Below are 24,319 nucleotides of genomic sequence, written 5' to 3'. Positions count from 1 at the left end.
GATTCCTCAGTGTTTCATCTTTGTTAAGCCAGCTAGAGATTGGCTTTTCTTTCCAAATGAAAGACAAAATTTATAGACCTGAAAAGAACACTTAACTGAGTCTATACCCTGAGTCAACTCCATTAACAAGTGTCTACATTTTATAAAAATCAGTATAAATTAAGAAAATCCAAGTATTCATATTTTAAGAAGGGGAGCAAACTTAATACCAAGGAAAAATAATAAAGATTCTATAAGTAGTTAACATTGATTTTATTATCTTTACTGTTGTTCTCTTACACTTAATAGGATTTGGCTTTTCTGGGGATTACCTGCTATAGTACATATGAAACATCAATAACATCCCTAAGGCAGTTTGCTTTGCAGCTGAGCCAAAATACTAAAGTAAGAAGATTATTTGGCTTTACCAACATGCCTTGGGGTGGAGGGAGTGGGATTTTTTTTCCCTTTAATTCAGATTTTTCTAATCTTAGCGATAGCTGATTGGTGCTTACTAGCATATAGGCTTTGCCATTCAAAGAATATATTCTCAGAACATTAATTAGTGTTTTAATACTCATTAATTTCTGCGCCGAGTTCATGACACATGCAGCTTTTGAGTGTTGCCTCATCCACATCCTTGGTGAGCTGACTGTTGAACGGGTGGCAGTGTCTTCCCATAGCAGCGTGTTCGTGTGATTGGGTACAGGTCAGAAATTTTCAGAACAGTTTAGTGAAGGGCGAATGGGGCAGCATTTTCAAAATGCAGCTTTTTGAGGGGTCACTGTGCTTTCATACGATTAGGAAACTGCTTGAATTGGTGTCAGCTGTTCTTGACGATTTAGTGCCTGAGCGTTTGTGTTATTTTTGATATTATGCTTCACGGTGACATATGTTACGTCAGAATTTCACACATCATGCAGGCGTTCTAGATTGAGAGCATAGTATTCATATTCAGAGTGTACATACTCGTGTCCCTTTCTCCTCCTCTGGATACCAGCTGTGTGATCCTGGAAGATAAGTCTGTTTTCTTGCTGTCTTATAATAGAGAAGTAAGTTATATGGCCAAAGTCTGTAGTTGCTGCAGTCTCTACTCCACTCTACATAAATTCTCTCCTGTGTCTAAAAGAGGACATTACTTTGCAACAACCTGAGACTACATTACCTATGATATGGTGAATGGGTGTGTGTCAGCTGGCTTATAAAGATGTTAGGAGGTGATGTGCATTCTATCTGCTTATGTCTTATTGGTGAAAATATACACTCAATTGCAAAGAGGTTTGAGATGTAGTTTTATTCCCAGAAAATAAAAAATTTGGCCAGCTAAAAATTAGGGCCTTTTTATCAAGGAAACAAGAGGAATAGATAGATATTGGGGGACAACTAGCAGTCTGCCACACAATGCAAAAAAGACCTTCAGCAAGAGCTTTTTGGTATAGACCCTGAGATCAGGGCACCCAAATGCCACCTGGTGGCCAGGTACCTAAATCTCAGGATCAGATTTGGAAAAATGAAGGCTCCTAAAAAATAGAATTTTCAGACATTATAATTGTTGACAGCAGAAATCACATACTACAAAGACAGAAGCACCTGTTCAGGAGGCACTTCTCCCATGAAGAAAGAAATTTAATACCGTTTCTAGAACATGAAATGTGATGCAAGTGTCTGGAAATATTTGGGCGTAAGGATGGACTCTGAGGGATTGCCTGGCATGGTGAGGAAGCTGCGTAAGCTAGTGTCCAGGTGGCTTTCCAGGTGTTTAAGTCAGCGTCTTGCCTGGGATGACCCAACTCGCAACTGCCCTGCTACACAGTCCCTGAGCAGGATGTGGACACAGCCCATCCTTGCGCCTGCTGTTTGGAATGGAAGCATGGCACGACCCCACTTTTTCCTAGGGGGTATGTTTTTCCACTAATGTGATTTCCGGCCTCAGGACGAGTTATATGCCTTCCAGCTGCATGTATGTTAGAGTTCATCTAATGGAGCCCTCTTCTTTTACAGACAAGGAAACTAAAATTCAATCAGTGTAAATGTATTAACAGAGGTTAAACTGTTAACAATTGACAGAGCCAAGACTGGAACTTAGAACTCTAGATCTGTGCTAATCCTGCACATTTTGTTATCAAGATAAGTTATTCTCTCTATAGCTCAGGGTTTTTGTTCTCGCCTCTTAAACAAACATACTAGCCAGGCATAGTGCCTTGTACCTGAAATCCCAGCACTTTGAGAGGCTGGTGCAGGAAGATCACTGGAGACCAAAAGTCCAAGACTAGCCTGGGTAACATAGCAAGACTCCATGTCTACAAAAAAAAAAAAAATTTTTTTTTTAGTTAGCCGGGCACGGTGGTATACAGCTGTAGCACTAGCCACTCGGGAGGCTGAGGCAGGACGATCATGTCAGCCCAGGAGTTCCAGGTTACAGTGAGCTATGATTGTGCCACTGCACTCCAGCGAGACCCTATCTCTAAAAAAAAAAAAATTAATTAATTATTGGACTAAATGGCCTCTGAATCCCTAAGCTTTCTTACCTCTAAAAAGTATAGTTTCTACACCATGTAAGTATCTTGTGATTACTTTGTAGATCCTTATAGAACCTGTTAGATAACAATACTCAGTGTAAAAGGGGAGATAATGAGGGACCACAAATTTATGTTTTTATGATTTGTAAATATGATTTAATGACTTGTTTTATAAATAATTTTAAATATTTTATAATGAATGTTAATGTTCACTTCTAGTCTCCTTGTTACATGTTAATGGAGATTGTAGTGCCTTTTCATTAGTTTATTTATGTCATACAGGCATACCTCATTTTATTTTGCTTTATTGTATTGTACTTTGCAGATTCCTCATTTTTTAAAAACTGAAGGTTTGAAGCAACCTTGTGTTGAACAAGTCTGTTACCACCACTTTCCCAACAGCATGCGCTCAGTTCATGTCTGTACATTTTGATAATTCTCACAATGTTTCAGGCTTTTTCATGATTACATCTGTTATGATCTGTAATCAGTGAGCTTTGATGTGACTTTTGTCATTGTTTTGGGGCATCGCGAATGCGTTCAAAGAAGGTGGTGAACTTAATTGAAAAATGCTGTGTGTGTTCTGACTGCTCCGCCCGTTGGCTGTACCCTCATCTCTCTCCCTCTCCTCAGACCTCCCTGTTCCCTGAGACATAATCATGTTAAAATTAGGCCAAATAATAACCCTACAGTGGCCTCCAAATGTTCAAATGCAAGGAAAACACGTACATTTGTCACTTTAAATCAAAAGCTAGAAATTATTATGCTTAGTGAGGAAGGTATATCAAAAGCCAAGATAGGCCAAAAGCTATAGGTGCCTCTTGCACCAAACAGTTAGCCAACTTGTATGAATGCAAAGGAAAAGTTCTTGAAAGAAATAAAAAGTGCTATGCCAGTGAACACATGAATGGTAAGAAAGCAAAACAGCCTTATTGCTGATATGGAGAAAGTTTGAGTGGTCTGGATAGAAGATGAAACCAGCTGCAACCTTCCCTTAAGCCAAGGCCTAATCCATAGCAAAGCCCTAACTCTCTTCAGTTCTGTGAAGACTAAGACATGAGAAAGCTGCAGAAGAACATTAGGGAGCTAGCAGAGGTTGGATCATGAAGTTTAAGGAAAGAAGCCATCTGCATAACATAAAAGTTCAAGGTGAAGCAGCAAGTGCTGATGTAGAAGCTGCAGCAAGTTGTCCTGAAGATCTAGCTAAAATAATTGATGAAGGTGGCTGCACTAAAACATTTTCAATAGGCAGAACAGCTTTCTGTTGGAAGAAGATGCCATGTAGGACTTTCATAGCTAAAGAGAAGTCTGCCTGGCTTCAAAGTTTCAAAGGACAAGTTGATTCTATTAGGGGCTAATGCAGCTGGTGATTCTCAGTTGAAGCTAGCACACATTTACCATTGTTAAAATCCTAGGGCCCTTAAGAATTGTGCTAAATTAGCTGGGCATGGTGACTCATGCCTGTCATCCCAATGCTTTAGGAGACCAAGGCAGTAGGAACTCTCGGGTCAGGAGCTCAAGATGAGCTGTGGGATCCCATACAAAATTTCTCTACAAAAAAATTAAAAATTAGCCAGGCATGGTGGCATGTGCCTGTAATCCTAGCTTCTCAAGAGGCTGAGACAGGAGGCTCACTTGAGCTCAGGGGTTCAAGGCTGCAGTGAGCCATGATGGCACCACTGCACTCCAGCCTGGGTGACAGAGCGAGACTTTGTCTCTTAAACAGAAATGAAAAAAAAAAAAAAAAGAAGAATTGTGCTAAATTCACTCTGCCTGTGCTCTAGAAATGGCCTGGATGGCAGCGCATCTGTTTACAGTGGTTTACTGAATCTGTTAAGCCCACTGTTGAGACCTACTGCTTAGAACAATTCCTTTCCAAATATTACTGCTCATTGACAACACACCTCGTCACCCAAGAGCTCTGATGGAGCTGTACAAAGAGATTAATGTTGTGTTTATGCCTGCTAACACAATATCTGTTCTGCAGCCCATGGATGAAGCAGTAATTTTGACTACATTTGTAAGGCTCTAGTTGCCTTACAAATGGATGGATCTGGGCAGAGTAAATTGAAACCCTTCTGGAAAGGATTCACTATTCTAGATGCCATGAGGAACATTTATGATTTGTGGGAGGAGGTCAAAATACCAACATTAACACGAGTTTGGAACAAGTTGATTTCATCCTTCAGAGATGACTTTGAGGGATTCAGGACCTCAATGGAGGAAGTCACTGCAGATGTGGAAATAGCAAGAGATCTAGAATTAGAAGTAGAGTATGAAGATGTGACTGAACTGCTGCAATCTAATGATCAAACTTGAATGGATGAGGAGTTGCCTTCTTGTGAATGAGCAAAGAAATTGGTTTCTTGAGATGGAATCTATTCCTGCTGGAGATGCTGTGAACATTGTTGAAATGACAACAAAGAATTTAGAATATCCCATAAACTTTGTTGATAAATCAGTGGCAGGGCTTGAGAAGCTTGACTCCAGTTTTGAAAGAAATTCTACTGTGGGCAAATGCTATCAAACAGCATTGCATGTTGCAGAAGTCTTTCATGAAAGGAAGAGTCAACCAGTGTGGCAAACTTCATTGTTGTTTTAAGAAATTTGCCACAGCAACCGCATCCTTCAGCAACCACCATCCCAATCATCAGCGGTCATCAACATTGAGGCAAGACCCCCCTCCGCCAGAAAAAAGATTACAACTCACTGAAGACCCAGATGATCATTAGCATTTTATAGCAATAAAGTATTTTTAAATTAAGGTGGGTACTTTTTTTTTAAAGACATAATGCTATTGCTTTGTACACCAGTGTAAACAGCTTTTATATGTACTGGGAAACCAGAAGTGGGTGTGACTTTCTTCTTTTGTGATACTTGCTCTATTATAGTGGCATGGACCTGAACTACAGTATCTATGAGGTGTGCCTGTATAGACACACACTTAGATTTTTATTTAAGTCCTAATGTTGGTCACCATGTGGCAGCTTGAACCCCCACTTGGAATATATTCAGAAATAAAATAAAACTTTATTTACTCTTTTGCTTTTGTCATCTTATCTCTGGTTGACTTCTCTCAGGATCGTATTCAGGGATTGGCATTCATGCCAACACTGGCACCAGCCACCTTCTAACTCAAATTCAGAAGAATATTCACAGATCTGTTTTGGAAACGGTAGCCCAAGACCTCGGCCCCTTGTGCAGTGAATCTGGATGGCCACTTCTGTACTCAAAGCAGGTGATTTTTCTACCTGCAGGGTTACATCTGTCCCAGTGTCTGTCACCCTATTTCTGCCATCCTAATAGGTGATGGTAGACAAATAATTAATAGGATTAGCAGGCCATCTAGAAACACAAGTGTGATCATTGTTTAGATTTGCTCTGCCTAGAGAAGGCTTGGCAGGAAAGACTTGGGGGTAATCTTTTCCTGCTTTTCTTAAACCACAGGGGCAACATTTTAGGTTGCCAGCGACTCAGCTGTTTTTGGCTTTCTGCCATACTCTTTTAGAACAAAAGGAGAGGAGAGACAATAGAAGCTTCGAGTGAGCTGTCCACCTGCTACACAGATTTCTTCCCTCTCCTCCCCTCCACTTGTTTTGCCTGGAGTTACACTGATGGTCGATGGGTGATGAGTGAGTAAAAATAGACCCAGTGCTAGGGGTATTCCGTCATCTCCCTGAAGGAAAAACCATTACTGGCATTACTGTCATTGGTCTGTGAAGGAGGGAGGAAAAAATTTCCATCTCCACAAGTGTAGTCTTTTGATTTGGATTAAGTATACCTTGACCTGGGTTTAGGGAGGTAGACTGGATTATTCTCTGTTCACCCTCTGTGCTGACTCAATGTAAGATAGAGAGAGAAATGTTGTCATAGTTATAAAAATGGTAGTAAAATATTGTGAAGTGGAAGGCATTGTGAGGGTACCTCTTAGAAACACATGCAGGTTCCTTGTCATTGTCTGTGTGGGGTACATGCTCCTTCACACAACTTTCGATGCTCTTCTTCATTCAGCCCTGCCCCAGTGCCGCCCTGTAGCCCCGGACCATCATACTCAGACTCACCTCTGTCTCGTCTCTCCATGACCCATCCCGGTTCTGCTCATTTTTCTTTACTATTTTCTGAAATTCCACACATCTTTCAATATTCATCCAAATGCCAGCTGTCCTGTAGAAGCTTGTCTTCTTGCTCCTGCCCCTGGGAGCTCAGTGTAAAGCAGAAGACAGGGAAAGAGGACAGTCAGCTGTTAGTTGAAAATACAGCATGGATGTGTGCCCATATTCTTGGTACATAAACTCATTGCTTCAGAGTTGAGTTGCCCTGAGAAGCAGTGCTGGCTTCTCTGATCAGGCTGTCACAAGTAAACAGTTGAGTACTCTGAGGTAGTTAGTTCTAGGTCTTCATGTAGAAATTGATATAAAACACTGTGGCTTTGTTAAAACACTAGAGAAAGCTTCATCATTTATGTTGGTTCATGTCTCAAAAGAAAAATTTAAATCATTTTCTCAGGCTGAATTGACAAATGCAGCCCATTTTAATTCTGTCTTTAAGAGCATCTAACAGCATCCTTGTTTCCTCCTAACTTCTATGTGTGTACATTTGTATACATATGCCTGTATGGAAGTAGCCCTAAACATTGATAAATGCATACAAGCATGTCTTTAAACAGCATGCTTTTTGATCTCAGTTCAGGTAGAGGGTGATTGTGAAATTGTATTTCAAATAGAAAATCATTTAGCCTGCAAGTAAAAAATCATTATATATGTGCTACCTACATCTGGAGCCTCAAGTTTTCTGTTTTGCCTAGGATATATCTAATTCAACTCCAGAATTTAATATGTATATAGCTAATTTAAGTATTTGGAAGAGACTTAGAGTATAATCTGAACTGTGGACGGCATGTTTAAGAATCTGCAGATTTGATTGTGTTTGGAAATGCTGACTTTGACACCATTGCTTAGAATCCTTAGAGATAATAGCAACGAAGGAGTGTTCTGGGATTCCTAAAGCTCACCTGTTTGGATTTACAATTCATTTATGTCTATGTATGGCTGCCTTTCCTTGCCTTCATCAGAAATTCTCTATCAGTATTGATGGGTGGAGGTGGGATGGGGAAGAACCCCTTTCATTCATCCTGTCAGTTTGTTTTTATTAAGAATTTGCCATGTGCCAAGCATTGTGCTAAACACTGGGAATGTAGCAGCGACCTGAAGACAGGTTGTCTTTGCCCTTATGAGAAGAAATACTGGCAAAAACAAGTGAACAGAAAATAAATGTCAGCATTGCAAGTTGGGAGAAGAGCGGTGCATGAAGTAAACAAAGACTGCAGCCAAGAATGACAGAGGGCCCTCTGCAGTTGGAGTGGTCATGGGAAGCTCCCCTGAGTTTTCACTTAAATGGAAACCTAAAGGCTCAGAGGGAACTAACCAAGTGAAAATGGGGGACAGGCAGCCCAGAATGTTAAAGCAAAGACCCTGAGAACAAAGCACTTGGTCTCAGAGAGGACCTAAGAGAAACCCAGTGAGTAAGCGGGGAGTGGAATGAAGGGCAGGGGGAAGGCAGAGAGCCTCATAGCCATGTTAGGGATGTCACATGCATTCCAAGTGTGATGGGAGTCACTGCAGTGTTTTATACTGGAGAGCAGCATGGTTCTGATGTAAGAAAATCACTTTCTGTTTTGTGGAGAACAGATTAGAGGGGCTGATAAGGAAGCAGAGAGAGCAGATGGACATTGGTAGCAGTAGACCAGATAAGAGATAAGGTGGTCCAGGCTGGAGTGGGGACTGTAGACAAGGTGGGCTGGTGAGTTTGGAATATACCTGGAAGGTAGAATTGCAAAGACACACTAAGGGATTGCATGTTGGAGGGCTGAGAGAAAAGGATGCATGAGGAATGACTGAGATTTTTGGATCTGAGAAACTGGTACCATTTATCAATGAGTTGGCAGTGGGTTGTGTAGGATGAGATTAGTAGGATAAATATTTTCAACGTGTTAAGTTTTTGGTACATGTTAAATATCATCCAAGTGGCAGTGTCAAATAGGGAGTTAGATATTTGAGTCTCATGCTCAAAGGAGAGATCTGAGTTAGAGGATTAAGTGGAAATCTTCAGCATAAATATGTTACTTAAATCCAGGGGCAAGGGTAAATTCACATGCAGAGCACATAAAGAGTGGAGAAGGCTCAGGACTGAGCCCAGGGCAGCCCCACATCTACTGGGGTCAGTTGAAGGAGGAAGAGCCAGCAAAGGAGCTTGAGAAGGAGCAGCCAGGGAGGTGAGAGCTGAACCAGCAGAGACCTCACCTGGCAGAGCAGGAAGTCCAGGAAAAGGGATTAAAAGGAGGGAGTGGCAGGCCACACCCAGTGCTGATAGTTGGGCAAATGAGGAAGGAAGAGGACTTACTGGATTTGGCAAGATGGATTATTGATAAGATATTGATAAGAGCACTTTCAGTGAGTAGTGGGGCAGATGAGGGCTGACCAGGGTGTGTCAGGAAAGACAAGAGAGGAGTAAGTAGATGCTCTGATTACTGGTTTCTTTATGGGTAGGTGTGATTGAAGATGGGGAGAATTAGCTATACTTTTACATATTTTTTATTGCATTTTTGCAATAAAATAAGGACTTGTATTAATCTTGTGTTAATGGTATGATATGAAAAGCTTAAACTAGCAACAAATTTCTTACGAAAAATACAAGCCCTGGTACATTAATCAAGCATCTCTGACTTTTAACAGCTGTGATTTACATCTTCTTCCCAGTCTTCCTACTCTCTGTCTTCTTCCGATTGCTTTTCAGATTTGATGTTTTCTTCCTGTAGAATAACTTGTACAGCTATGCTAAGAAAACCTATAGAAAAAATCAATCTTAATTACATAAAACTTGACCAACAAGGCGTTCCATAGCTTTTGTGTCCTTAAGTTCAGGACTAGCGAGAAGGTAGGAGAGGGGAAGAAAATGGGCCCCATACAATGAAAACTTGCATGGGGCATATGAGTTGAATGGCATGTTAGTGAGAGAAAGTAGATTGCCTCGGTGCATTGATGGGATGGTTCTGGAGGGAGGGAATCACTCCGAAACAAGTTCCTTGAGAAAGGGAAGGGAGCCACAGCCCTAAGAGGAAGAATTCACCTTCAGAGGAAAAGAGGCATTTTCTCCATTCTGCCAGGAGGGAATGAGTGTGCAAGGGGACAGCGAGGCTGGGGAAGGGGCGCCCGCCATTGCTGAGGCTTGAATAGGTAAACAAAGCGGCCCTGAAGCTAAAACTGGGTGGAGCCCACCACAGCTCAAGGAGGCCTGCCTGCCTCTGTAGACTGCACCTCTGGGGACAGGACATAGCCAAACAAAAGGCAGCAGAAACCTCTGCAGATTTAAATGTCCCTGTCTGACAGCTTTGAAGAAAGTAGTGGCTCTCCTAGCATGGAGTTTGAGATCTGAGAATGGACAGACTGCCTTCTCAAGGGGGTCCCTGACCCTCGAGTAGCCTAACTGGGAGGCACCCCCTAGTTGAGGCAGATTGACACCTCACACAGCTGGGTACCCGTCTGAGACAAAGCTTCCAGAGGAACGATCAGACAGCAACATTTGCTGTACAGCAATATTCACTCTTCTGCAGCCTCCACTGCTGATACCCAGGCAAACAGGGTCTGGGGTGGACCTCCAGCAAACTCCAACAGACCTGCAGCTGAGGGTCCTAACTGTTAGAAGGAAAACCCACAAACAGGAAGGACATCTACACCAGAATCCCATCTGTACGTCACCATCATCAAAGACCAAAGGTAGATAAAACTACAAAGATGGGGAAAAAACAGAGAAGAAAAGCTGAAATTTTTAAAAATCAGAGCGCCTCTCCCCCTCCAAAGGAATGCAGCTCCTCACCAGCAACAGAACAAAGCTGGATGGAGAATGACTTCGACGAGTTGAGAGAAGAAGGCTTCAGATGATGAAACTTCTCCGAGCTAAAGGAGGAAGTTTGAACCCATCGCAAAGAAGCTAAAAACCTTGAAAAAAGATTAGACGAATGGCTAACTAGAATAACCAGTGTAGAGAAGTCCTTAAATGACGTGATAGAGCTGAAAACCATGGCATGAGAACTACGTGACAAATGCACAAGCTTCAGTAGTCAATTCGATCACCTAGGAGAACGGGTATCAGTGACTGAATGTCAAATGAATGAAAGGAAGCGAGAAGAGAAGTTCAGAAAAAAAAGAGTACAAAGAAACGAATAAAGCCTCCAAGAAACATGGGACTATGTGAAAAGACAAAATCTACGTCTGACTGGTCTACTTGAAAGTGATGGGGGGAATGGAACCAAATTGGAAAACACTCTGCAGGCTATTATCCAGGAGAACTTCCCTAACCTAGCAAGGCAGGCCAACATTCAAATTCAGGAAATATAGACAATGCCACAAAGATAGTCCTCAAGAAGAGCAACTCCAAGACACATAATTGTCAGATTCACCAAAGTTGAAATGAAGGAAAAAATTTTGGGGGCAGCCAGAGAGAAAGGTCAGATTACCCACAAAGGGAAGCCCATCAGACTAACAGCAGATCTCTCAGCAGAAACTCCACAAGCCAGAAGAGAGTGGGGGCCAATATTCAACATTCTTAAAGAAAAGAATTTTCAACCCAAAATGTCATATCCAGCCAAACCAAGTTTCATAAGTGAAGGAGAAATAAAATCCTTCACAGACAGGCAAATGCTGAGAGATTTTGTCACCACCAGGCCTGCCTTAGAGCTACTGAAGGAAGCACTAAACATAGAAAGGAACAACCAGTACCAGCCACTGCAAAAACGTGCCAAAATGTAAAGACCATCGATGCTAGGAAGAAACTGCATAAACTAACTAGCAAAATAACTAGCTAACATCATAATGACAGGATCAAATTCACACATAACAATATTAACCTTAAATGTAAATGGGCTAAATGCTCCAATTAAAATTAGACACAGACGGGCAAATTGAATAAAGAGTCAAGACCCATCAGTGTGCTGTATTCAGGAGACCCATTTCATGTGCAGAGACACACATATGCTCAAAATAAAGGGATGGAGGAAGATCTACCAAGCAAATGGAAAGAAAAAAAAAGGCAGGGATTGCAATCCTAGTCTCTGATAAAACAGACTTTAAACCAACAAAGATCAAAAGAGACGAGGAAGGCCATCACATAATGGTAAAGGGATCAATTCAATAAGAAGAGCTAACTATCCTAAATATATATGCACCCAATACAGGAGCAACCAGATTCATAAAGGAAGTCCCTAGAGACTTACAAAGAGACTTAGACTCCCACAAATAATAATGGGAGACTTTTAACACCCCACTGTCAACAGTAGACAGGTCAACAAGCATATCCAGGAAATGAACTCAGCTCTGCACCAAGTGGACTAATAGACATCTACAGAACTCTCCACCCCAAATCAACAGAATATACATTCTTCTCAGCACCACATCACACTTATTCCAAGATTGACTACATAGTTGGAAGTAAAGCGCTCTTCAGCAAATGTAAAAGAACAAAAATTATAACAAACTGTCTCTCAGACCACAGTGCAATCAAACTAGAACTCAGGACTAAGAAACTCACTCAAAACCGCTCAACTACATGGAAACTGAACAACCTGCCCCTGAGTGACTCCTGGGTACATAACAAAATGAAGGAAGAAATAAAGATGTTCTTTGAAACCAATGAGAACAAACACACAACATACCAGAATCTCTGGGACAGATTTAAAGCAGTGTGTAGAGGGAAATGTATAGCACTAAATGCCCACAAGAGAAAGCTGGAAAGATCTAAAACTGACACCCTAACATCACAATTAAAAGAACTAGAGAGGCAAGAGCAAACACATTCAAAAACTAGCAGAAGGCAAGAAATAACTAAGATCAGAGCAGAACTGAAGGAGATAGAGACACAAGAAACCCTCCAAAAAATCAATGAATCCAGGAGTTGGTTTTTTGAAAAGATCAACAAAATTGACAGACCGCTAGCAAGACTAATAAAGAAGAAAAGAAAGAAGAATCAAATAGACGCAATAAAAAATGATAAAAGGGCATATCACCACGGACCCCACAGAAACACAAACTACCATCAGAGAATACTATAAATACCTCTACGCAAATAAACCAGAAAATCTAGAAGAAATGGATAAATTCCTGGACACATACACCCTCCCAAGACTAAACCAGGAAGAAGTTGAATCCCTGAACACACCAATAACAGGCTCTGAAATTGAGGCAATAATTAATAGCCTACCAACCAAAAAAAGTCCAGGACCAGACGGATTCACAGCCAAATTCTACCAAGGGTACAAGGAGGAGCTGGTACTATTCCTTCTGAAACTATTCCAATCAATGGAAAAAGAGGAAATCCTCCCTAACTCATTTTATGAGGCCAGCATCATCCTGATACCAAAGCCTGACAGAGACACAACAAAAAAAGAGAATTTCAGACCGATATCCCTGATGAACATCAATGCAAAAATCCTCAACAAAATACTAGCAAACCTAATCCAGCAGCACATCAAAAAGGTTATCCACCATGATCAAGTTGGCTTCATCCCTGGGATGCAAGGCTGGTTCAACATAAGCAAATCATTAAACGTAGTGCAGCATATAAACAGAACCAAAGACAAGAACCACATGATTATCTCAATAGATGCAGAAAAGGCCTTTCACAAAATTCAACAGCCCTAAATGCTAAAAACTCTCAATAAATTACGTATTGATGGGACGTATCTCAAAATAATAAGAGCTATTTGTGACAAACCCACAGCCAGTATCTTACTGAATGGGCAAAAACTGGAAGCATTCCCTTTGAAAACTGGCACAAGACAGGGATGCCCTCTCTCTCCACTCCTATTCAACATAGTGTTGGAAGTTCTGGCCAGGGCAATCAGGCAGGAGAAGGAAATAAAGGGTATTCAGTGAGGAAAAGAGGAAGTCAAATTGTCCCTGTTTGCAGATGACATGATTGTTTATTTAGAAAACCCCATCGTCTCAGCCCAAAATCTCCTTAAGCTGATAAGCAAATTCAGCAAAGTCTCAGGATACAAAATCAGTGTGCAAAAATCACAGGCATTCTTATACACCAATAACAGACATACAGAGAGACAAATCATGAGTGAACTCCCATTCACAATTGCTTCAAAGAGAATAAAATACCTAGGAATCCAACTTGCAAGGGATGTGAAGGACCTCTTCAAGGAAAACTACAAACCACTGCTCAATGAAATAAAAGAGGACACAAACAAATGGAAGAAAATTCCATGCTCATGGATAGGAAGAATCAATGTCGTCAAAATGGCCATACTGCGCAAGGTAATTTATAGATCGAATGCCATCCCCATCAAGCTACCAATGACTTTCTTCACAGAATTGGAAAAAACTACTTTAAAGTTCATATGGAACCAAAAAAGAGCCCGCATTGCCAAGACAATCCTAAGCCAAAAGAACAATGCTGGAGGCATCACACTACCTGACTTCAAACTATACTACAAGGCTACAGTAACCAAAACAGCATAGTACTGGTACCAAAACAGAGATATAGACCAATGGAACAGAACAGAACCCTCAGAAATAATACCACACATCTACAACCATCTGATCTTTGACAAACCTAACAAAAACAAGAAATGGGGAACAGATTCCCTATTTAATAAATGGTGCTGGGAAAACTGGCTAGCCATATGTAGAAAGCTGAAACTGGATACCTTCCTTATACAAAATGAATTCAAAATGGATTAAAGACTTAAATGTTAGAGCTAAAACCATAAAAACCCTAGAAGAAAACCTAGGCAATACCATTCAGGACATAGGCATGGGCAAGGACTTCATGTCTAAAACACCAAAAGCAATGGCAACAAAAGCTAAAATTGACAAATGTGATCTAATTAAACTAAAGAGCTTCTGCACAGCAAAAGAAAGTACCATCAGAGTGAGCAGGCAGCCTACAGAATGGGAGAAAATTTTTGCCATCTACTCATCTGACAAAGGGCTAATATCCAGAATCTACAGTGAACTCAAATTTACAAGAAAAAAACAACCCCATCAAAAAGTGGGCAAAGGATATGAACAGACACTTCTCAAAAGAAGACATTTATGAAGCCAACAGATACGTGAAAAAATGCTCATCATCACTCGCCATCAGAGAAATACAAATCAAAACCACAATACCATCTCACACCAGTTAGAATGGCGATCATTAAAAAGTCAGGAAACAACAGGTGCTGGAGATGATGTGGAGAAATAGGAACACTTTTACACTGTTGGTGGGAGTGTAAACTAGTTCAGCCATTGTGGAAGACAGTGTGACGATTCCTCAAGGATCTAGAACTAGAAATACCATTTGACCCAGCCATCCCATTACTGGGTATATACCCACAGGATTATAAATCATGCTGCTATAAAGACACATGCACATGTATGTTCATTGCGGCACTATTCACAATAGCAAAGACTTGGAATCAACCCAAATGTCCATCAGTGACAGACTGGATTAAGAAAATGTGGCACATATACACTGTGGAATACTATGCAGCCATAAAAAAAGGATGAGTTCATGTCCTTTGTAGGGACATGGATGCAGCTGGAAACCATCATTCTCAGCAGACTATCACAAGAACAGAAAACCAAACACCGCATGTTCTCACTTATAGGTGGGAATTGAACAATGAGAACACTTGGACACAGGAAGGGGAACATTACACACCAGGGCCTGTCATGGGGTAGGGGGAGGGATAGCATTAGGAGAAATACCTAATGTAAATGACGAGTTAATGGGTGCAGCACACCAACATGGCACATGTATACATATGTAGCAAACCTGCACGTTGTGCACATGTACCCTAGAACTTAAAGTATAATAAAAAACCAAAAATAAATGTAAAAGAGTGCCTGGGGGCGTCAGTGCAGGTTATCCAAGCACCAGCTCCTTGCTCTCCTTCTATGAGACCTCTTAGGCCCTGAGTTCTCCATCTGCTTACTTATTTTTTCTTGAGTTTCAACTAAAAATAAAAATAAAAAAGTTGTTTTCCAGCCTGGCCAACATGGCAAAACCCTGTCTCTACTAAAAATACAAAAATTAACCAAGTGTGGTGGCACGTGCCTGTAGTCCCAGCTACTTGGGAGGCTGAGACAGGAGAATTGCTTTAACCCGGGTGGCAGAGGTTGCAGTGAGTCGAGATCGCGTAAACACATTACCCCCACAATATTGAGAGCTTGTGCTGCTGTCAGTTTGGGGAATGATTTGTATCATTCTTGATGCATTAGTGGGCTGACATCCTGGCTGGGGTCGGTGTTAGCAGGCAGGGCAGTCAGTCCTGAGATCAAAACTAAAACAGTAGGGACTCTGCCATTTTTTCATAGGATAAAGTGGCTTCTTAATAAATAGCCTAGCCCTCACGATCATATTTGTCTGCCAATTTGACCAGCCTTGAGCAATGCCCATGAGACCCCACCAGCCTGGCCCCTGCCCTCTCCCTCACTCATCTCTTGCCACTCTCCCTCACCCACCTGCTGCAGCCGCTCTGGCCTCCTTTCTTTGCTTGGCATACATGCATGTACTCATCCACTCTCCCCCTCCCCTCTGCCTGGACTGCCCCTACTCCTGGCCCTCCATCCTTTGTACTATGCAGAGTCACTTACTCTGTGCATGGATCAGAGACTCCTTCCCTCTCCATCCTGTGTACTGTAGCAGCCCTTCCCCACTCACTTACCCGTATTTCCATTGCACTCATCACCAGCTGACATTAGAGTTTCATTCATGTGTTTGTCTGTCTGCCCTTTAGAATATGGTTTTCCCCACTGCTGTGTCCCCAGAGTCCAGAACACAGAGTAGTTATGTATAAATGCTTGACGAATGAAAGCAGTTGTGACAGATGGAGTCTGAAATGATCTAGTTGTTGCCAGAAACCTATAAAAGTGAAACATTTCTTTTTTAAAAAATATTTCTGTGTTGGACCATCTCCCTTTCCTCTGGTAGGGTAATTTGTCCGCTAGAAATGGACAAATATTGTCAGAAAATAAATGTTTTACTACCAGTTTTACCTCTGTGAAATTTTTTGTGCTATTTAGTCTTTAAGAGTTATTTTAGGCCACAGTTTATAACCAAAACAGAAAATAATATTATGCCTCCCTTACAGAGCTTCAAAGTAAATTTTTCTGTTTTCCTAGCATGCTTTTATTTTATTGGAGCCCTCCAGCTCTAGGTTGTTGCATGTGTACAGAGGTTTGGAAATCTTTTAGACAAGTTGACGAGTAAAAAAGGAATTCTACTGGCATGTAAATTCAGTTGACCCATTCCGTATTGTGTTTTATGAGAATCTAGGATCATTGCTTTGTTTTTTTGTTTTTTTGTTTTTTTGTTTTTTTTTCCAAACTCTGGACCATGAGATCTTCATCCTTTTAGTGACTTTTGGCTTTTTTAACATCATCTTTTTAAAAATAGCTTCTTTCATGCATTCAGTTTCCTTTTCCTTCTTCACTTTCAAGTGAGAAATCACAGTAAGCATCTAAGAATGACTGAGTGTGGCTGGGCGCAGTGGCTCACACCTGTAATCCCAGCACTTTGGGAGGCTGAGGCGGGCAGATCACCTGAGGTCAGGGGTTCAAGGCCAACCTGGTCAACATGGAGAAACCCTGTCTCTACTAAGAATACAAAAATTAGCCGGGTGTGGTGGTGGGTGCCTGTAATCCCAGCTACTTAGAAGGCTGAGGCAGGAGAATCGCTTGAACCCGGGAGGTGGAAGTTGTGGTAAGCCGAGATCACGGCACTGCACCCCAGCCTGGGCAATAGAGCAAGACTCCATCTCAAAAAAAAAAAAAAAAAAAGAATGACTGAGTGAAAAGATTGCTTAAGCAAATAAAAGTAATTATGTCACAGATATTTATTAAGCACTGTGGTATGCTTAGTAAATATCTGTGAAATGATTATTTTTGGAAATATAAGGCAGGATAGAGTTTACTAGGGAAAATGGAGATGTAGTCAAGTATTTGCAGCAATTCAGTGGCGGGAAAACCATATGAATAAGCTGCTCACAGGTTCTGTGGGAACCTGGAGAAGGAGTAGTATCTAAGGCGGCTGCTCTTGGAAACAAGGCCTCCTGGAAAGGAGCTTTGGGCAGACAGAAAGAGCACAAGAAGCAAATAATGAAGAAAACACAAATCATACATAAAAATTCATACAAATACTGAGAAGCAAAGAAGGGAAAGGAACTTGAATGCAAGAAATAAGCTACTTTTAAAAACATGATATTAGAAAAGCCAAAAGCCACTAAAAGGATGAAGCTATAAGCATCCGGAGTCTGAAGAAAATAAATCCAAAGTAATGATCCCAGAGTCTCATAAAACACAATAAGAACTAGGTTGGTGGAATTTACATGTTAGTAGAATTGTTTTTTTATTGGTCAGCTTGTCTAAAAACTTTCCAAACATTTGTAAGCGTGCAGCAACCTGGAATTAGAAGGCACCAATCTGGTGGAAATGAATCACTTGTACAAAAGCAAAGGTGTCCTCACAGTGCTGCAGATAAAGCAAGTAGACTGATTGGAGCCCCACAGCACATGAGCCTGGAAAGGGAGACAGATCCAGACCCTTAAGGGCCTGTGTAGGATTCACATCAGGCCATCTACGTACCAGGTGCTTGGAGAATTAGTCACGTTCCAGGGAAAGTTGTGAAGGGGGTGGTGAGGGCGGGGCAGTGGTGGTGGTGGAGGAGCCCATGGGCACAGCCGAAAACTCCAGCAGTGTGTGTGGTGGGAGAAGAGGACCACAGTCTCCAGGAACACTCACATTTCAGGGACACAGGAGGAGGAGGAGCCACAAAAGCTGGCATCACAGAAGCCGGAGGAGAAGAGTTTCAAGGAGGATGGTGTGGTATTGCAGAGAAGTCACAGGGCATATAGACTGGGCAGTGTTGGGATTGGCCGTGAGCATTTGACTATGAGAGGAGCCAGTGAATGTCAAGTAGTAGTGAATTGGCCATGTGAGGGGTCAGGGAGCCTAACTGCTCCTCATGATTGAGGGGTTTCCTTACAGCCCAGGACATGTGTGCTAATTACCAGGTAGTAGAAATATTACTTGAAATGCACTAAATGAAAGCGATTGCACTCCATGTACTGACTTTGTTGCCAGCCTTTCTGTATGCACCCCAGTACTTCATAATCATCAATATTCCCCATCCACCATCCTGTATGCCGTCTATCATTAAAGTATACCATGTTCTTTTCTAAATCGTTCATGAACATGATTCAGTTAGTCATCTTCAGCTTTCATTTTGTTGATTACTGGTGATAATAAAAAGGTATATATAGGGCTGGGCAAGGTGGCTCACGCCTGTAATCCCAGCACATTGGGAGACCAAGGCGGGATAATCACTTGAGCCCAGGAGTTTGAGGCTAGCCTGGGACACACAGGTGAGACCCCATCTCTACAAACAATTTTAAAATTAGTGAGGCATGGTGGCACATACCTGTAGTCTCAGCTACTCAGGAGACGGAGGCAAAAGGATCCCTCGAGTCCAGGAGTTTGAGGCTGCAAGTGAGCTATGATTGTACCACTGTACTCCAGCCTGGGTGACAGAGTGATAGCCTGTCTCAAAAAAAAAAAAAAAAAAAAGGGAAAGAAAAGGGTATATCTATAAGATTAAAAGTGTATTTCTGTGTTTAGAAACGAATATGCAAAAATCTGTCTATGATGATAGCACTGGGGCTGCAGTGGTGGGAGGCAGTCTGGGCCATCAAAAAAGATACATATGATTTGACTGGTAAGATTTCTGCTACTGTTACTCCACTGCACAAATATAAAACATTTCACACAGCCAAGTTCAGAATATAAATCAAAAAGAATTTGTTCTTGTACCTTCACAGCAGGATTCCTGAACTTTGTGATTTGCCTTCATCCCCCACCTCCCCGCCCATTTTTCCCCACCACCCTAGTGAGTTGCTTCCCAGTAGCTATTTGTGATGCCGCCTCTACACCTCGAGTTCAGTCTCTTCTAATTGACCACCTCTTTGCAAAACAAAAAATGATATTGAACAGTTATGCCAACTTCCTGATTCTAGGACTTCTGTTGATGCTGTCCTCAATTCGGGGCCACACTCAGCTTCATACAGTCCCATTTAATCCCGTACACTGTCATGACCTGCTTGCTTGCACAAACACTGCTCTGCTTTTTCCCCACTAACATCTGCCTGTCTTTAATAGTTCACCCTTTTAAGGGGTGAATAGTTACCAGCCACAAATTTTTAAGGCTGCACGGTTCTCTTCTGTTCTATTAATGAACATTCTGACCAGAGTTTGTCTTTCTAGCATTTTGGTTATTAATTTTATTTTTCTACCTAATGCAATAAAACAAATAAGTGGTCTGCTGTAGTTTTGAGTTAATGAGGATTTGAAATGGATTTCACGTATCCTTGTTGGGTTTTTATTATGCAGGTGCAATCTTATGCAGTAAATTACCATAACTAACCAGTTTAAGAGCCCATAAAGCTCCTCTGCCCTGGCATTGCTAAATTAATAGATTAACAGCTACACATAAGGAATATGTCAGATGTTAAGTATTTTTCATTAGTATTAAGTTGGAAATTTGTGACCTCAAAAAGCTTATATAATCTCTTAAGTGCCTCAACCAAAGTTAATTTTATCTTATTATTTTTCAACTTACAAGCATTTTCAGGCAAGACTGTAGGCTGCTCCGTTTGTATAAATTTTTTTTTAATGAAACACCATTCAGACTACCTTTTCTGATACTTAATTGAAATATAGGGTGTAGTTTGGGCATTAATTTATGTATTAATCTAGCATGTTTTCTAAGCGCCTACTGTCTTCTGAGTACCGTGCTGGATACGGAGGCAAACAGATGCACAGGCCTAGAATGGGGACACATGGGAGCATAATAGAGTGCCATGGAGAGTTCAGGAGGGGCCCCCAGAGGAGCAGGGAGGGGATTGGCTGATTTCCTTTTTAGAGTAGCTAAGAGCATGGAGCATGGAGCCAGAAAGCTTGGGTTCAAATTCTGACTCCATCATTTACGAGATGTATGACTTGGGTTCCTTACTTAACAATTTATCTGGGTTAGAATGACCCCAGCTGAAAAGTGGGAATATTCATAGTACATCCCACGGGGGATTGGTTCCAGAACACTCTGTGGATACCAAAATCTGAGGATGTTCAAGTTCATTATATAAAACGGCACGGCATTTGCATACAGCCTATGGTCATCTTCCCACACACTTTAAATTATCTCTAGACTATGTATAATAGCTAATACAATGTAAACTCTATGTAAATAGTTGTTATACTATCCTGTTTTTTAAATTTTTAATTGTATTATTATTTTTCGTTGGGTTTAAAAAATTTTTTTCAACCCACAGTTGGTTGAATCTGCAGGTGTGAATCCTGTGGATATAGAGAGCCAACTGTATAGACCTCATATTTGGATTAAAATGAGAAAGAATTTTTTAAAGCCCTTAGACTAGGGCTTGCTTGATACATGGTAAGAACTAAATAAGTGTTTTAAACAAGTCAAGTAAAATAGATAATGTGAATTTTGACCAAAGTATGAACTAAAGAAAACTCTGTTGTGAAAAATAAACTAACTGGCAGGTATTTTAACATTTGTTTTTAAATGTATGGAAACTTTAGTTGATAATTAGCTTGCAAGCTTCTGTCACTAAGTTCTGTCTCCAGAACCTTGGCTAACTTTTGTTTCTTTTGGTTTTGGTTGTTTTAACGTTTTCAGGTAAGGAGTAACTTTCTAACAGAGAGGCTCCAAAATGCAATGAATGGCCATTTGTGCTGTTTTAAGTTTCTTTCTTGCTACTAGAAATATTTAAGCAAAGGATGAACCTGCCTGAGATGTAGCTTTGTGGGTGTCTGCATTGGGTAGGGAAGGAGGAGGTCAAACAAGTGAACTTCTAAGAGCCAATAGATTTTTTTTTTTTCATTCGTGATTTGGTCTAGAAAGGCATGTGACATTGGGATTGGGGCTCTGGAGGTGTGAAACAGCAATATCGCTAGAGAGGCTGGTTGAAGTTGGGAAGAACTGAGAGAAGTTGAAGGCAGAGAGTGGAGAGCTTTAATTGCTGGTCTAAAACGTGGACTTTAGCTGGGTTTGGTGGTTCACACCAGCACTTTGGGAGGCCCAGGCAGGAGGATTGCTTGAGGCTAGCAGGTTGAGACCATCCTGGGCAACATCATGAGACCCATGTCTCTACAAAAAATAATTAGCTGCGTGTGGTGGTGCATGCCTGAAGTCCTAGCTACTCAGGAGGCTGAGCCAGGAGGATGAGGATTGCTTTATATACATACATACATACATACATACATACATGGACTTCATTTTGTAGAGAATGGAGAGGCATTTTTGAATAGGAGAGTGACTTAGATTAAAAAGGAGGTTTTAGATGGATTAATCTGGTAACAGGTGCTCAGATTGGAAGCAGGAGTCCTGGAAGCCAAGGCCCTTGTGCAGGCAGGCAGGGATAAGATGGTGTGGGAGAGGTAACTACAATGACTTTGAGCTCCAGACCTGAGGCAAGCTGGTATAGGTATTTGAGGATCAAAAAGAGAGTATTTAGCCCTCGGAGCAGGCGGCAGGGGCGGCCTGTGCAGCAATGGCCAAGATCAAGTCTCGAGACCTTCGCGGTAAGAAGGAGGAGCTGCTCAAACAGCTAGACGACCTGAAGGTGGAGCAGTCCCAGCCGCGCGTCGCCACCAGCCTCCAAGCTCTCTAAGATCGTGTCATCCGCAATTCCATTGCCCGTGTTCTTACCGTAATTAACCAGACTCAACACAAAGAAAACCTCAGGAAATTCTACAAGGGCAAGAAGTACAAACCTCTGGACCTGCGGCCTGAGAAGACGTGTGCTATGCGCCACTGGCCCAGCAAGCACGAGGAGAACCGGAAGACCAAGAAACAGCCGCGGAAGGAGTGGCTGTACCCGCTGCGTAAGTACACAGTGAAGGCCTGAACGTCGTCACATTGTCAAAAAAGAGAACTGGCTGAGGAAAACAAAAGAAAAGTGTGTATTTAATATGCAATTCTGTATTCATTCAACAAATATTATTGAAGGCAAACAATGCAGAACTCATAACCCCCTGATGATGGATTCATCATGTGGTTCTCATGCAGGAGCAAAACACACAGCATATGCCTTTCATGTGCAGCCTAAATCCCATTGCAAGGAGCCATGTTACAGGGCAGTTTCTGGCTGTACCAAAACAGAAGCTGCTTTCTCTGGGCCTCCGCGTGTAGCAGGGTTCCTTCACTTTTAATGAAAATGTCTGATTGTGTGTCTTCATTGACTACAAAGAGATCAGACCAGTGCAACTGAAGATGGCTTTGATGTTCTACAATCAAGTCAGATTTATTCATCATAGCCCTGTGAGTCTTTCTACCTCAAAACACCAGGTTACCGCTGAAATCCAAATAAACTTATCAAAGTGCCATAGCATGAGGTCCAGCTGTGCCTCCATCGCTGCCCTTCTTTCCTTGTGTTCAGAACTTCCACTTTCTATTTCACTTTTGGCTTCACAGTTTGAGACTGGGAAAAGGCGTATTATTCCAAAAAACAGATGGTTGAGCCTTAGAAAGCTGCTGAATTTCTGCAGAGATGATCAGTATAGCACTTAGCACATTATTGGTGCTCAAGAAATGTACTGAAAGTTAAAACAGATTTTAAATAGATAGACTTTGCTGTTATTGAGGTATCCTAAGGGAGCTTTTAAATCCCCAGTGTTACCAAAATGACCAGCCATCCTTGGAAAAACTACAGCAGTCTGGAATAGGCTTTCCTTCCCTATTTTCTGCCCAAAGATGACTCTTTAACTCCTCTCCACTCCCCAAAAGTGAAATGCCTGGAACATAGACAAGATGACAACCTTCTAATGCCAGGCTAGCATTTTTCACCTTAGTACAGCACAGAAACATGTAGTGCCTCCCTCTGAGTCCTGGGAAGTTCTTCATATGCTCGTTTTACAGGGTAACTGAAGCACAGAGGTTGCCTGCCTACTGCCCAGTTCTTTTGGTAATGGAATGTCTTATTCCTCTATGTGCTGCCGGTGGACTCAGAGCAGTTCTGCTCCTTGTCAGATTTATTTGGCACATGTAGCACAGACCACACAAGTGGCCTCTGTCAACTCTGATAGAAAGGGGGAGCTCAACACCCTTCTATGAACATTCTTCTTTAAACCTGTCAGGCTCTAAAATTAGGCAGGAGTTGCTATCACCAGACATTCTTCTGTGTGAAGGGGCTGCCCTTTGCAGCCTACTTTCATCTTTCATAGATGAGCACATCCCATGACTGGCGATAATGGGAGTCCTGGCATTTGCCTCAGATAGCACAGTATCTGAACTGGATCAAATGTGTTACTGAAGATTGTTTTCAGGAACCTAACTGATTGCACATTCGCGTGTCTTAACACAATTGATTTTGTTACTAAATGTATGCATCTCAAGGAGAATAATTTCAAGAGAGACAGGTGATCTTTGCACAACTAAGGTCATTCATTTGAAGGAACAGTAATGTTCCATTGATTTGTCATACTTACTTTTTTCTTTAAAGGAAGATTTTTTTTTTTTTTTTGAAACCAGATTTGCATGTTAAGGCAGCTAGATGTGTATTTAGTGATTGCCATCTTGTGCTAAAACATGCTTCCAGAGTTAAACTGCTTTATCATTGGTGATGCCTCTGGAAAGTTGTGCTTGATAACAGAGATGGGATTTGTGAAACTTTATACTTATGTACTTTATATAAATGTACACCGTTTCTTCCTTTTTTTTTAATGCAAAACATTCAGCTCAAGGATCTGTGAGTTCTTATCTGT

General features: G+C 41.5%; 1 protein-coding gene and 1 pseudogene across 2 annotated transcripts in view; both read left to right on the top strand.

The window, feature by feature from the left end:
• The window catches only part of PREP (prolyl endopeptidase), a 140,075-nt gene that overhangs the window by 96,676 nt on the left and 19,080 nt on the right, over nt 1–24,319 (top strand). The window lies entirely within an intron of this gene.
• LOC117097146 lies at nt 21,771–22,695 on the top strand (annotated as a pseudogene).

The sequence above is a fragment of the Trachypithecus francoisi genome, unplaced genomic scaffold, assembly GCF_009764315.1.
Source record: "Trachypithecus francoisi isolate TF-2019V2 unplaced genomic scaffold, Tfra_2.0 Lachesis_group15, whole genome shotgun sequence".
NCBI classification, from domain to species: Eukaryota; Metazoa; Chordata; class Mammalia; order Primates; family Cercopithecidae; genus Trachypithecus; species Trachypithecus francoisi.
The sequence above is the reverse complement of the archived record's forward strand: the minus strand, read 5'-3'. Positions and strand labels throughout refer to the sequence as shown.